The sequence below is a fragment of the Panthera tigris genome, chromosome C1, assembly GCF_018350195.1.
Source record: "Panthera tigris isolate Pti1 chromosome C1, P.tigris_Pti1_mat1.1, whole genome shotgun sequence".
NCBI classification, from domain to species: domain Eukaryota; kingdom Metazoa; phylum Chordata; class Mammalia; order Carnivora; family Felidae; genus Panthera; species Panthera tigris.
In genome coordinates, this window is record NC_056667.1 from 83,446,367 (window position 1) to 83,460,869 (window position 14,503).

The following is a 14,503-nucleotide window of genomic DNA, read 5'->3' on the forward strand; positions in this document are numbered from 1 at the left end:
TTTCTGTCGCAAAGAATTGCATCCATTTCCTTTTGACAATTTACAATATTCTCTTTGTCTGATAGGCCTTAATGCCATTTTCTTTTTATTTTCTTGCTTGGTGTTTGTAACAATTCTTAAATCTATCAGTGATGACTCCAATTTTCAATGTGTAGAATTCTTAGCCATTACCTATTTCAGATATTGCCTATTTTTCATTCTCTCCTCTACCTGGATACTTTAGTACAAATACTTTAGGATTTTTAAAAAAGCATTTACATATATCTTGCATGCTTTTTTCTGAATTTGTCATCTTATTTGCCCTCTCTGTGCTTCAATCCAGATGTTTCATATTGACCTTTCTCCAAGTTCACTAATGTTCTCTTCAGCTGTATTAATCTGATATTAAATCTATTAATTTCTTAATTTGAATTATTTTATTTGTGCATTCTAGGGCATCCATTTTGCTTATTTATGGATTTCAGCTATCTACTGAAAGTATATATTTTAATATATATCTTTAAAAAGATATTAAAGTTATTTTGGGGCTCAGTCAGTTAAGCTTCCGACTTCGGCTCAGGTCATGATCACATGGTTCGTGGGATCGAGCCCTGTATTGGGCCCTGTGCTGACAGCTCAGAGCCTGGAGCCTGCTTTGGATTCTGTGTCTCCCCCTCTGTCTGCCCCTCCCCCACTCTCACTCTGTCTCTCCCTCTCTCAAAAATGAATGGACGTTAAAAAAAATAAAAATGAAGTTATTTTAAAGTCTAAGTCTAGTTACTCCAATGTATGTATCACCTATGGGTCTGTTTATACTGCCTATTTCTCTCTTTCTTTCAGTTATTTAATACTGTATCCTATCTTATAGGAGTTTCACTTTATTTTGCTTTTAATGCCAGACAATGTGTATGCACATTGAGGATCTGGATGATGTCTTCTTTCTTCATAGAAGATTACATTTCGTTTCTGGCTGTCAGCCTGATATAAGAGTAGATCACCTTAATCCAGTGTGGATTGAGCTGTTGAAAAACCAGGTGTCAATCTTTGGGAGAGATAATCTGTTTTCTGTTTATCCTGATTTGCAGGATGTAACCCTTCAGGAATCCCAACTGAATATCTAGGGTACCTTCCAGGGACTTCATCTTTGGTAGGTCCTGAATTGAAGTTTGTCTTCCTCATACCATGAGTCCTAAAAATTTTGCCAGGCTTTTCAGCTTTTTAGTTGCTGTTTTCTGCTTGACTTCTCACTCTTAACTACAATTTAAAAACAACAACACTTCAAGGAGAATAGTGACACCAAACGTTAGGCTGAGCTCAATGCATTTTCCTTCTCTCAGGGATCCTGGTCTGTCAGGATCAGTTCTGAATGCTGTCCATGGCTGTTTCCTAAAGATTATGAAGAGGTTTTCTTTTTTATCTAGAAAGCTTTTACGGTTGTCCATTGTGGGAATATTGGTCTAATGCGAGTTAACTCTTAACAGCCAAAAGTGGAAATCTGAGTTAGCTGAAGTGTGGGCATTTTGAATAACTTTTTATTTACTATTGTCATCACATAAACACACACACACACAAATATTAAATTCAGTTTCTTTCACATATGTCCATTATAGAAAACATGTTTAATTGTTACACATAAGAATTCATTTGCAGATGAAAAAAAATGAATACATAGAAGAACAAAAGTAAAACCAAGAGAATGTGAAATGTGAAATAATGAAAGTCAAAGATTATTCAAGACTATATAAGAGAACAATTTGTTGACTAATCCTGGGAGGTTAAATAAGAAAGAAAAGGGGACATGTATAAGGATATCAATGTTGATTCCAGATAGTGATATTAAGACATAAATATTGCAAGTGTGGTATAGTGTCAGATATATCAGTTGAATAAAATAAAAAGCCCTTAAACAGACACAAAAATCTACACAACTATGTCATTATTTTATTATAAAGGTAGTGTTTCAAGTCAGTAAAGAAAATTACTGATTAAGTAAATAGCATTGCAACCCCTTGGTACACTTAGTAGAAAAAAAAAGTTAGATACTTAATTCATAACTTATATCAAAACAAATTGTAGAGAGATCAAAGACAGAAACCATATAAAATACCATACAGAAATATATATAAGCTTCAATTCTTTTCTTTTTTTTCTTTTTTAACAAAGAGAAAAATTTATTCATAAATATTCAGGAAGACACGTTATTCTTAAAATGTAAAAAGGCTCTAGGGAAATATTTTTTTAAATAAATTAAGATTTGGACATATATATAAAAACTAGAAATCATGAAAACATTGGAATTACTAACTGTGAAACAAGAATATTGGAAAAAACTCAAAAGAAAAATCTAATTGAGAAAAATGAGAAATTTAAAAGTAATATGAAGGGATGCTTGGGTGGCTCAGTCAGTTAAGCCTCGACTTTGGCTCAGGTCATGGTCTCATGGTTTATGAGTTCAAGCCCCACATCAGGCTCTGTGCTGACAGCTCAGAGACTGGAGCCTGCTTCAGATTCTGTGCCTCCCTCTCTTTCTGCCCCTCCCCCGCTCACACTGCCTCTCTTTCTTTCAAAATTAAATAAACATAAATAAATACATAAATAAATAAAAATAATATGAAAAAGCAAGTAAGTTAACAATAGTTGGTTGTTGTTTTAATTTAAAGGTAAGTTACATACAAATCCAAGCTAGTGCATCTCAATGAAATAGATATTTTTGTAGAAATTTAAAAATTACCATAATTGACAAAGAAAGATAGCTACTAATTGAACAGACTACTTAAGGAAAATTTGAGGAAAAAGTATTATATAATTATAATTATCACTGTCCAAAGATTTTGGGCCATATGGTTTTATGGATGTGAGTTTTTAACACAGTAAAACCTTGGATTGCAAGTAACTTGTTCTGTGAGTGTTCCACAAGACAAGCAAACATTTCTAATAAACTTTAATTTGATAAACGAGTGATGCCTTGCAATATCACTAGTACGTGACACCAAATGGCACATAATCACAGGCATGTTTCTGGAACCAATTATGCTCACAAACCAAGGTTTTACTGTATTTTAAAGATTAGGTTTTTCTGATCCTAGCATAATTTATTCCAGTCTAAGGAAAATAATAAAGAACTGCCTTATTAACTTGACAGATCTAGGATAATCCTAAATCCAAATCAATCAAGAATGTAGAAAAGAATAATATACACAAGTTTATTTACATAAATATTTATACATCTTAAATAAATTATTTTAAAGATATATTTAGCAGTTTGTTTTTAAAATTTTTCTACAACCAATACGTTGTGCTTAAACAAGTATTAAATACAACGCAACAGCCGCTGCTTATTTTTAAAATGTTTTTGAGAAGTATGTATTAAAGAATATATCTTACCCCAATGGTAAAATGGTAATTTTAGTAGTTTCTAGCATTTATTTGGGCATTTATTTCAATTAATCATTCAGCACTAGAAATAAAGAAACGTACTTTTACAGAGAGTATATGGAGGAACTAGGCTAGGATGCTTCTTAACCATTATAGTAGAACAATAGAAGCATTACCATTTATTTTGAGTATAAAAGAGATTTGCTTTATAAACAATAAAAATGTCACACCAGAGGCCACCAAAAGCCAAAGTCAAAAGTCACCTGCATTCTGGGAAAAATACTTCAACTCATCCAATAGAAAATGTGTTTAATGCCATTAATATAAAATCAGAAAATGCGTGTTTTCAATTTAATATATTTTTTAGAAGAGCCATCAATTCAAATCTTCTTTACTTTGGATGTTGTAACTGTGTTCTTTCTGATAACAATTATAGATTTCTCTCCTTCTTACCTAAGCTTATTGTCATTTCTGGAAATGGAGAAAAAATAAGCATTAGTAAAATTCTTCATAAAAATTACTCTGTATTTAACTTCTATTAAAATGCACTATCTTTGATGATTCAGTCCACTTTGACTTTAAATATATTCCTGGGCTTCATAGTAAGATACTATCATCTTTGTGGGGTTTTTTTTTTTTGACTCTTCAAAACAAGTAATTAAATTTTCTCACTTTCTTATATTGATTTTATTTTTAGCCTGAATATGTCCTAACTATATATTTCAGGAGATTTCTGTCTTTAGTCATTGAAGAAATTTAATTCCCTTTGATCAGCTAACCAGGTTAAACAACTTCATCAGGAGATAAAATTTTAATTAACAAGGAAATACATTGGAACTAAAAGAAAAAAAAAACTAAAACAAGCTGAATGCAAAATATTATCTATTTTTATTTATTCATGAAAAAATTTAAGCCGAGCTTTTATGAGGGGTGAGGTAATTACCACATTCTCTCTCTCTCTCTCTTTATCTTTGTCCATGTATTTTATTTAAATGTTACAAATGGTTGGCCAGAGAATTAAAATGTACTTAATTTTCAAAAGAGACTTTCCTAAAATAATTTTCATTCTAGTTTTCATGGGAATTACCTGTGAAATAGCCAAATACAGGCAGATCTATCTATCAGGGTTTTATGGTGCAGTAGGTCAATTTCACTTTTCTGTTCTCTCATATGCTTAAGTGGATGTCAGTGGGCATCAGTCTGAGGTACTGTTCCAGGCTTCACCTGCAGCCTCAACCAAAGTTGGAGCCAATGTCAGAAGAACATTTTCTAATATTCCCTTCCAGTTTGCTCCCTGCTTACTCTTTCTGTTCTGGACAGAACAGTGGGTTTAATGTTAAATCACCTTCCAGATGTTAGCTGATTGTCTGGAAATTGGTCATAGCTATCTCTTAAGCAACTTTCATTTTGAGAAGAATACCTGTTTGAAGTTTATGTTTGTGATTCCACTATACTTCTTTAGCTATCGCTTCCCTAGGTATTTAATGATGAGCTATAATTCTATAAATGGTCCTTCATTATTCCAATGTCCACCAAGTATTTATTGAGTGTTCACTATGTGCTTGACATTACACTAATTATTGGGGTTCCATGTGGAAATAAAGCACAATCCATTGTCTATCTCTCCAGTCTTATCTCTTCTCATTTCTTAAGTTACGTCTTATGCTTTATAAAAGTCACATTGCTCAGGCTATTCACATTTGCATCTCTCCTCATTTTTTAAGATTAAGCTCAATCCCATTCAAGCTTCCCTTTCTCATATCTTCTTATTCCTGTTAGAGGCTTGACAAATTGGTCTTCCTCTGGATCTCTTGATGTCTGATGGATCATTGTGTTTGCTTCGTTGTATTGAAAATCTGAAAATATCAGGTTATAAGCCAAGATTATAAGAACAGAATTGCATTATATTTATATCACCCTCATTTGTCTGGTTATAACATAATAGCCACTCTATAAGTGTTCATTGAACTCATGTAAACTCTACTGAACTGAGTATAGTGAGTAATATATCTAGAGATATGATATGGCAAAATAGAGATGTTAACAAGAAAGGAGCAAAGTGTTGCAGAACTAGAAAGTAAAGAAGGAAGAAGGAACTAATTCTATGTGCAAGTTTTTCAGTTATTACCTCTCAGCTCCAGATTCACCCTTTTATACTTTTTCTGTGACTCTGGGACTACAACTGTGTTTTGCCAAAAAAAAAAAAAAAAAAAGATTGGAAGGCAAGAGGAGTTAGATAAGGGGCTTCCTCCCTTATGTCATGTGTGCTGATCTTGACAGTGTTTCTCGGCCATGGAGTGATGCCACAGCCAGGAGTAGTTGGTTTCAGATTCCAGCTTCTTTCAAGACTCCCGGCATCATCCTTACCTTGGGCCTTCCTATGAGCCATCAGTAGCAGCCATGACTCCCTCCTTAGAAGGATTTGGCTCCATAGGACGTCATCTCTGAGCTTCTCATTCTGATAACCCCAACCTCTTCCCTTTGTTACCTGGCCTTTGTGTGCTAGCTGCTTCCTGCAGGTGTTATTTCTTCCTTACTCGTGTCTTGTATTTTGATTTGCCAGTCTCCGAACATCTGTGTAACTAGTTCTTTTTGCTAAGTCTTTTTTATGAAATACGTTAGTTGGCTTATTTAGAAAAGATTTATTTTTGTTGACTGGACCCGTGATTATTATGTACTGCCTGGAGATGGTGTGGAAAGACTTTACAGAAAAGAAGTGGTATTGGAGCTAATTTTTAAAGGATATGTAGGAAAGCTAGAGAGAACTTTATGGACCTTAAAAAGCAAAAATGAGCTAAAACAACCCATTTTAATCAAGTGACTAATGACTTACAGTGATCTACTTCTAACTGTAGTTTTGTAAAATTTCATTTGAGCTGGGAATTCTTCAGACTAAAAGAAGATAAGTTTAAGAAGTAATGCCCTAATCCAAAGATATGAGTCAACCTGATTGGGAACTTGTCTGTGACCATTATGTCCAACCCTATTAATAATAAAATCCTTTGTGGTTCACATATATGATCCACTTAGATCTTTTCAATAGCACTGTAAATTAACCTGTGTAGACATTTTCAATAGGTTTCCCAAAGTCATATAGTTTGTAAGAGACAGATTCCATTAACATCTGAGTTTTCTGATGTAGTCAGTGTATTGTTCATATACCATGTGGCCTTTAGTTGCAGCCAAAAGCTGTTTGGAGGTAGAAAGGGTTTGTAATGCTGTCAGATCATAACATGCTCCCAGGGGGCCCTCTAAACCTAGGCATGTTAGTATTCCTTTGGTACTTACTATTTGCAAGGCATTTTACGAAGTGTTTCTTATGGGTTATTTCATTCAGTTCTCACAACTATTACTACACTTCAGAAATGAGAAAACTAGGGCTTGAAGGTGTTAAATAATTACCACATAGTTGGTAAGGGGCAAAGTCAGAATTTTAAGGCAGGTATTCTGAATCCAGAGCCCATATGTTTAATCACTATACTCTCATGTCTCCTATGAAAAGGTATTCTTAAATAGTCTTGTGGGGAAGGGTGTTTTCATCCTAATGTATGAATGAATAAATAGCATTTTTATGTTATGCGTTAAAATGGAATGAATGGAAGTTCCATGGAATGAAACTTGAATGTTGCTGTAAGTTTGAAACAAGATGAATTGTTATAATAGAATATTGTAAAGTTGGAAGAAACGATTGGACTCTAACACTAAACTGAAACTATTTTTACTGAGATATTATCAAACTTACTAACAATGGAAAATTGAAATTGCCTACATATTAATTAGGTGGATACATAAATATATACATAAATTCATACTTTTTTGAATAGTTTTTTCTTTTGTGAATTTAAAATACGATACCATGTTCAAAAGTAAACTTTGTTGAGAAGACTGCTATTATTTTTCAGACTTGGATGTTATTATATATTTGCATAATATATATATTATATACAGATTCTATACCACTCTTGTATGCTCCTCCCCCCCCTCCGACTTATAGGTACTAATGAAAGACAAAAGCCACTTTAATTTCTCTCACATGATCTGTCCACAATATTTCAATTCCTAAAGAACTAACATTAATTGCTTTTTAAAAGCTGTTCAAGGGGCGCCTGGGTGGCTCAGTCGGTTGGGCGTCCAACTTCGGCTCAGGTCATGATCTTGCTGTCTGTGAGTTTGAGCTCTGCATCGGGCTCTGTGCTGACAGCTCAGAGTCTGGAGCCTGTTTCAGATTCTGTGTCTCCCTCTCTCTCTCTGACCCTCCCCCGTTCATGCTCTGTCTCTCTCTGTCTCAAAAAATAAATAAACATTAAAAAAATAAATTAAAATAAATAAATAAAAGCTGTTCAATTGTCAAAGGCAAATTAAATCAAGATAAAATACGTCGCTGTTTTTACAATCTCAACTGATTTTTTTAACTAATAAAACATTTATACTAAATTTTTTTTTGAAATACAAACGAATGCCTCATAATTGCATTAAATGACAGTGTGAGTCATGAAAATGTTTTTGATAAAGGTTTTTTAATCATAATGGAAATTGTCATATATGGAATATGTTGATGTGAAAAACTTTCAAAATTGGTTTTAAAGGGCATGAGAATAAAATTAGTTCACTTTATCTGTCCAGTAAGCTGACCTTTAAATCAAACTCTATCCAGTGATTCTCAGCTACCTTTTCTTCTCCTAAGGCCAGTGACAAAGCAGCTGCTCAGCCTAATAAAGCTGCCCCACAAGCCAGCAGAGATTGTAAATTGCCATCACTCTTTCTGATCTAGTCTAAAGCTTAAACAACTTAATCAAGGCAGTTTCCCACCCAAACTCCTGCAAGACAGCTGGGCTATCTCGCTGGATGCTTTGTCTGGATCCCTGAGGTGTCTCATTTGCCACCTCTCCCAGGACTGTAGGAGCTTCCTCAGTCTCCAGGTATCTGGCTTCATTTCCTGCACACTGTCTTGTTTTTTCTTTCCTTAGTGTTCTATCTTGACAGAATATTTGCCATGACATTCCTAGCCCTGTATCTGACACACTTACAATCAGGAAATGTGCTTTTGTCTTTTTTTTTTTTAAGTTTATTTATTTGTTTTGAGAGAAAGAGAGCACTGGAGGAGGAGGGGCAGATAGAGGGAGACACAGAATCCCAAGCAGGTTCCATGCTGCCATGAGTTAGAGCCCAATGTGAGTCTCAAACTCATGAACCATGAGATCATGACTTGAACCAAGATCAAGAGTTGGATGCTTAACTGACTGAGACTTCCAGATTCCCCCAAATGTGCTTTTGTCGTTAAGGCATTTGGCAACCCGGAAAAACAGAATTTTAGTCTTTCCAGTCTCATAGAAGTAGATAAGAAATCTCATGTCCTATATAATATGAAGGGTTTAACAGGAGCACCCATCTCATGTATCTCACATTCCATAATAATAGAGTGGGTAAGAGTAGACTGGAAGTGAAATCCCCATGTACCCATTTTCAAGTCAACTTGAACTTAATATTTTTTCAGAATATAGAGGGCTTTGGAATGTAAATAACAAGAGAAAAAGAATGACTCACATAACTTAAGCAATTAGACATCTATCATTTCAATTTGCATGCACTACCATGGAATCTTTGATAAGGACACTTCTGAATTTGCTTGATAAAAACTTAATACTATCATTATGGATCCAAATATTTTCCCATCTCTGTCTTTTAACTTTATACTGTGGGTTTTGTTTTTAGGGTATATTCTCCTGTACTCCCAAAATGGGCTCAACATTTCCAGATGTCAAATCGAGACCCAGTAACTTCCAGGGCTTCAGTAGTAGGACAAGTATTCCAATGGAGAGGGAAGGAAGATTGCATGTAGGGAGAAGTGAGTGAGTCTGTATGTTTGACACTATTTTCTTTACAAAGTAGGAGATAAAGTTGCCTGCTGAGAATAAGGAGGGAGGTTATGCAAGCAAGGTTCAGAGTCTTCTCTGAACTTTTGAGTTCTATCCAACTTTTGAAATAGTCATAGCAGGGAGTAAGAATGGGAGTTGAACAAAGAAATAGTAGAATAACTGGGCATCGGTGAGAACCCAGTTGAGGTAGGTAATTATGAAGTTACACTGAGAACAATGTGTCATGTTCAGTAATTCTCATTCAGCTACTCATGTGTGAATATTGGGAAAATGAATAGCTGTAATTATCCAGGTTGAGGGCATTAGAGGCCCAGGCAAAAGAAGAAAACAGGGGTGGGAGGTATAAATACTAGAATGACTGAAATGAAGGAGCAGGAAATCTCAACTGAATGGTGATGTATTAGAGAGGTAGTAAGAGCGAAGATCTGAGGGCCCAGGGAGACATGAGAATAATCACAGAAGGAACAGTGGAAAGAATAAGCTAGAATAATAGAAGGTTGTATTTAGGAAACGCAATGCTTGAACTAGTGTTTCGGTGGCAGAGGAGCTTTTTAAAAATTAAGTCTTCATAAAGCATGGAAACAGGTATGCATTCCCCTTTAAATTTTAGAGAAAAACCAAATGTCTTGATGTATTTGAGTAAAAGCTAAAGCCATTTTTGGCAACCCATATCCTTTTTCCCTTTCTGCAAAGGTAAACCATAATGACAGTTTGATGTGTGTTCCATGTACAAACATACATATCCACAGAATATATATTATTGGTTTGTGGGTATATATGTAGGTATATGGCTATGTATTTGTTGTATGTACATTTCATTCTGCTACTTGTTTTTCATTTAGTAATGTTTAACAATCATATCTGAGTTTATTGATACATGGAGTACTTGTTCATTCCTTCAACTGACCTCCATTATTTCATTATTTGAATATATTATGCTTGATTTTGTCATTTTCTTACTGGAGGTACATCACTCCGTGTTGGGTTTGGAAAGCAGGTAGAGATAACATATAGGGAATTAGGGCTTACCAAAGCATTAGAAAGGCTACAAAGAGGGTTCTCAGCAGGCCCTTCAAGAATATCTTCCAAAACAATATGGAATTGACCAACTAAAATAGCCATTACCTTTGAGACCACTTCTGAAGCTCTACCCAAATCAAGATGCCAACACTGCTTCTATTGCTTCCACCACAACCTCCTTTTAACATCCAGGAAGCTGGGGAATGGATCCTGGAATGCTACTGCTCTGGGAACAGTCAATAAACCAACCACAGCAAGAGCAAAATGACTGTACATTTCTACCACCTTGCTGAGCTTTGGAAATCACCAAGTAAAAGCAAGAAGACAATATCCACCTCCCTTCCAAATGCCATATGAATGCATCTAAGTAATTGACCTAATGTGTACCCAGAATCCTAGCTGCTATGGTCTCTGGAAAATAAAGTTCTTAGGGTTCCAAATTTGAAGAATAGGTGGTAAAATGAAATGTGAATGAGCAGATTCACAATATTTAACACAGAAGGGCAGCACTGGAATTGTTTCTAATTCTTAGCAATTACAAACATGTTGTAATGAGCATCCTCCTTTGTGTCTCCATGTCTTTATCTAGAGAAAAGACCTACAACTGGAATTTCTGAGTCAAAATGTATTGTGTTAGTTAGCTCAGGCTACCACAATAAAACCACAGACTGAGTGATTTAACAGAAATTTATTTTCTCACCATTCCAGAGGTCAGAAGTCCAAGATCAAGGTGCTGTAAGGCTTGTGGTTTCTTGTGAGACCTCTCTTCCTGGCTTGTAGATAGATGGCCTTTTTCTCATTATATCCTAACTGGTCTTTCCTCTGTGCGTATGTGGAGATGGAGAATGCTCTAGAGTCTTTTCATACTATTGTAAGGACACCAGTCTTATCAGCGTAGGGCCCCACCTTGTGACCTCATTTAATCTTTGTTACATCTTGATAGGCCCTATTTTCAAACAGTCACAGAGGGGCTGGGAGAAGGACACAATTTAGTGATAAAATCTATGTACAATTTTTATTTGATAAATATCAGCAAACTTCTTTCTTTCTTTTTTTTTTTCAATATATGAAATTTATTGTCAAATTGGTTTCCATACGACACCAGTGCTCATCCCAAAAGGTGCCCTCCTCAATACCCACCACCCACCTCCCCTCCCTCCCACCTCCCATCAACCCTCAGTTTGTTCTCAGTTTCACCAAACTTCTTTCTAAAGAAGCTTTATCGAATTCATCAAATTCTCCAAGCAATAAAATTTGAAAAAGTAAACTTTGAGATCTTGCACAATCATATAGATAAAAAACTGGAACTTACTGTAAATTTTATCTATATCTTTTAGCTTTGGGTTTGAGTATCTTTTTTTTATGCTTAAAATCAGGTTATATATATAATATATGTATATGTATTATATATATATTTTTTTCTGACAGTAGATATGCATAACTGAGTCAAAATGGTCAAGGAAACCTTTAGAGTTGAAGAAGAGAAGGAATTTAGAGGTAATCATGCTGAATAGATTTACTCAGGATGAGTGTAGGATTTTGAGCATAAAGAAAGGCAGTGCACCTGATGCCCAAAAAAAGTTATATATTAAAAGGAGCAATGGAGAAGTAAGTAGATGGCATTACCAAAAATAGGGAGAGTATGCTACATCCAAATGGGGCAAATGCCTCAATGGAGTTTGATATGCAAGATCACATGGCTAACAAATACTCTTTAGATTTTTATGAAAGACTATGTGCTAGGGTTTCTACCCTCGAAGATGTAGGGTCACCTGGTTCTCCCATATTGTAAGACCAAACTTCTATGTAACATGTTTGGAGCAATATTCCATCTCATGATAAGGACTGCAGTTTTTCAAAAGGAGATGGTGGAGGTTAAAACTTGTGTTTCATAGTTTCATACGTGAGAACATTAAACACTGTTGCCTCTGTTCTTAAAGTACATTAAATATTCGCTACACATGTTCTTCTTCCTGAAGATATTAAATGTGGGGGTTTTAATGGACTTATTTATGTCTTTTTTATGTTTATTTTGCATCAGCATTACTTACAACCCAGTAGGTATTTTAAAGAGTTGGTTTTTTAGACAAGAACACTTTAATTTTCTTAAACTGTATCTAATGTAGATCTTTAAAAATATTTCTCCAGGCCAACGTGTTGATACTAAGTTCTGATATTAAGGAAATTGCTTGACAAATTCCTTTTTTGAAATGAAAATGCAAGTTTAATTAAGAAAAATCAAAGAAATAGAAGCTTTCCCTGGGATCATGCCACATTACAAAACTCATGTCTTCCAAATAATGAATTCCATCATAATGAAGAGGGTGAAAACTACTCTTGCTCTGAGCAATTTTTTTGACTTTGTGTTATTCACAGAAAGTAAGCATTAGAGACAACTTCCCGAATAGCTGAATGAGGACCTCTACAGGCCTGCTCTCCTAGCTCCCAAGAGGCAACCATAAATGGTAACTGACCTAAGAGCATATAGGAAATGCAAAAATATTTATTCAAGAAAATCTCTAAATCTCTGTTAGAACAGTGAGAGTCTGTTGCACTTGAGACACAACATGCTCTCTTTTCTCCCTCCCAGCTCATGGTGATGGAAGCTCTACTCCAGGTGAGTGTACCTCAGAAGACAGGGATCCCTCTTTCCCCAGCTACAATTAAGAGTTCAGTATAACTCCCTGTGAGGTACGTCATTTCCATTCCTCCCCTCCCCTTTCTCATGTTACAGAGGTTAGATTTGAGGCAGTGCAGCCAATGTACAGGGGTCCTTTCTCAGGAATGAGAATACAAAAGGAATACAGAATGAGTAACAGAAGAGGGTAGTTATAAATATCAGCTCTGACCACCTGACCTGTTACAAAAATGAGGACTCTAATTGTCATGAGTATTCCATCCTTATTCCTTGTTTTGTTATGGTTATATTCGTGTCTGTGTGTACATGTATATGCATATATAAAAGAAACAAAGATGTTTGCCATTTCTTTCCTCTCTAGGTGTATTGACTTTATATCACAGTATTTAAGCATTGTTAATTTTAACATTATAGTATTTAGGTTATGGAACATCGAGGAAAGGAGTAAACATCACTCAAGGACTTTACTTCCTCTTCAGGAGGAGGGGCATTTTTGGCTGTATGCAAGATAGTTGTACCACGCTGGGTGGAATTATGACCCTGTTATTTTCTTGATTTTCATATGAGATATCGCTTAAAGAGATGTGAATGGATGCCATATTGATAAGGAGTGAACTTGTGATCGTCAATTTTATGTGTCATACTGACCAGGCTATGAGGTGTCCAGATATTGGGTTAAACGTTATGTTTCTATGAGGGTGTTTCTAGATGAGATTAACATTTGAATTGGTATACTGGGTAAAGCAGATTGCTTTCACTAATGGGAGTCTGTCTCATCCAATCAGTTGAAGGACTGGGGGGGGGGGGGGGGAAGTGTATTCCATTGAGTAAAATGGAACTCCTGCCTGACTGCCTTCAAGCTGGGACATTGGCTTTTTCCTGCTTTTGGACTTGAACTGGAATGCTGGCTCTCACTGGGTCTTGAGCCTGCTGTTCTTCAAGCTGGAGCTATACCATGGTCTCTTGTAGAACTCCACCTTGTTGATTGCAGATCTTAAGACTTGTCAGCTTCCATAATTGTGTGAGCCAATTGCTCATTATATAATTGGTTCTGTTTCTCTGGAGAACCCCGACTAAGACAGGAAGCAAATGATATAAAAGCAACCATATTGGACAGGAAGACGGGAAACTATCTCTATTTGAGGATTACTTGATTGTGCATATTGAAATCTTGAAGAATTCACTAAAAAATATTAAACTGAATAATCAAGTTAAGCAAGGTTATAAGGTACAACAGCAAAATTAAAAACTTGATTAATTATATATAGTAATGATGAAAAATATGTAAATGAAATTAAGAATACAGTTCCATTTATAGCAGTATAATAAAGAATGAAATATCTAGGAGTAAATTTAATAAAAGAAATTCAAAACTTACATGCTAAAAACTATTCAACATTGTTCAAAGAAATTAAAGAAGACTTAAATAGAAAGAGACTCCATGTTTATGGATAAAAGATTTAATAGTATTATATGATTCCACTTATATAAAATGAGCAGAACTAGGCAAATCTGTAGAGATAAAAAATAGATTAGTAGTTGCCATGGGCTGGGGGCTGGGCTAAAGGGGAGTGCCTGCTAATAGAAGTAGGGGCTTCTTTTGTGGGGTTATGGA